Genomic DNA, 2,178 nt, shown 5'->3' with positions numbered 1-2,178 from the left:
TTGTACATGTATATACCGATTGACATGCAAAACAATTACGGGATACTCGAGTACGATTATTATAATGTAAACCACTAAGACTGGATAAACCGCGCTGGAGAAAGCTGTTTTCATTCGATCCTTTCCCTTGGAGTACCACCAATTTGGAGTCTGATATTCGTGCATTCGCCTAGATGAAACTACCAGCATTGCGCACTTACGCTGTTCAAAGTAGCATTGTATTTCCTGCTCGGTTTGGTCGAAATACTGTGATCGTCGAATTACCAGCGCAAAATTTATATACGTCGAATGCAGTCTTGAAGAGATTGCCTGTACCAAAGTGTCCTAAGGCACTGCTAGCAGCTAGGAGAGACATTGAAGCTGATTTTAAAGATACATACTTGTAAGCGTCCGAAGTTCGCTGTGTATGATGAAAATGTCACTGATCGCTGTATTGTATCCAATGCGGTTATTAAGACCCACGCTGGGAAATCTGTCTATACATTACGTCAAGCAATAGAGCAAGAGAATCGAGACATGATTGAGTTGCAACACGCACAAGTACCTTTACGTGATGATCAGAACCGCAAACACAGAACAAAGATATTATATGTTAATGCACAGATTAGAAGATCGTATCGACATGACAAGGGAGTGTTGTGTGCGTATTGATTGCAGGTAAGGATGTATAGACTGATGCTTCTTACATAGAATCGATAGAAGAATGTAGTTGCTTATTGCAACCATTAAACGAAACCAAAAAGGTGACAACGAGGGCAAGACCAAAATACTTATGGTCAGCCCTTGGCACAACCATACCAATTGCGTGCACATTCGCGCCACACTCGAGCGTGTACGTAAATTAAAACATCCCGGCTCAATACATGGTGTGTGTTATAAGACCCAAAACCACTGAATTGTGCTCTCCCGGCAATTCATCTACCAAAGTAAAGCCTTCCGCTGTGCCGATACGCATGCAAAATTCAATCCTTGAGGGAGAAGACGTGAAAGCAGTAAAATCTCCAATATGTGACACAGAGAGGGAGTTATACGAAGTATATAGAACAGCGAAGCTCAACACATATCATGCGGAGAAGAAGTGCATGCCTTGGAATTGGATCAGGTACTAAAGTACTCGTCCGCTTTTGCATTTTGCGCGAGCCGACTGCTCGTTGCCCTCTATCAATGGAACCTTTGCGATCCACCAATTAGCGATCAGGTTCACGAGGTCTCTGGCAACCTGGGCGGCTACATTATACATAGCCCTCCCTCTAGAATCTAAATTTACAAATTTAGAGGGCAATGTCGTAAATAACTCAACATAAAAAGTACAAATAAAAAAGTAAAATAAAACTACACTTGATAAAATATATTTACTATAAGTAACATTAACATCTTCTCTATAGCTCAGTTGGTAGAGCAACCGACTGTAGTGGTTACATCAATCGGTAGGTCCCTGATTCGATTTCGGGTGGGGAGAATATTATTTTTATTTTTGCTTTAATTTACCGGCTACACGGTTGTTCCATTTTTATAGAGGAGGCTAAATCGCTACGATAAGACAATCGATTGTAGGTGAGTAGGGTTTTTGGGTTTATAAATAACTACATAGACTGTTGATTATTCTGGAGGCTGTGAGAATGATATAATCGTTGACATGTATTCACATAGCCTCTGTTCTTTTTTGAAGCGGGTATAATACTTCGCATCAATATAGGTACATCCAAATAAAGGCGAATACATGAAGTGCGCCATACGATCATTCCACTACTTCCACCTCGACCGTTGATTTCGTATTAATTATGTGTATCTCGGGCAGACTAGTCGATCTGTATACCAGAACAGTGGCTGGGCCCTCTCCTCCCGTGTTATCCGCTACAATGCTAGCACACGCTAGGCTAATCACTCGCTCGTACCGAGAATATACCGGTAAAGATCTGGTGGAGAAGCAAAACTCTCTCACCGACAAAGAGCTTGGTAAAGCGTATGTGATGTCGTTGGAGTTTATTTCGTCGTTTATTTCCAATCCCCGCAAAGTACGCGCACTTAAAGAGTAGGAAATAACATTATCAAAACAAGCGACATGCACACCTGTATGCACGCATGTGAAACTGCCACAGGTATATATTAGTGCAAAAATTGGTCATGAACTATGAGAAATATAAATATACAATTATATATATTTATATACACTTGCAT

General features: G+C 40.9%; 1 non-coding gene across 1 annotated transcript; it reads left to right on the top strand.

Moving 5' to 3' along the window:
* The first annotated feature begins 1,375 nt into the window (after nt 1-1,375).
* Nucleotides 1,376-1,459, top strand: SARC_30123. Its single transcript has one exon. It is a non-coding gene; the product is annotated as a tRNA-Tyr (tRNA).
* Nucleotides 1,460-2,178: the final 719 nt, after the last annotated feature.

This window comes from Sphaeroforma arctica (genome assembly GCF_001186125.1).
Source record: "Sphaeroforma arctica JP610 unplaced genomic scaffold supercont1.411, whole genome shotgun sequence".
Taxonomy (NCBI): domain Eukaryota; class Ichthyosporea; order Ichthyophonida; genus Sphaeroforma; species Sphaeroforma arctica.
This window is presented reverse-complemented; position numbering and strand designations above follow the sequence as displayed.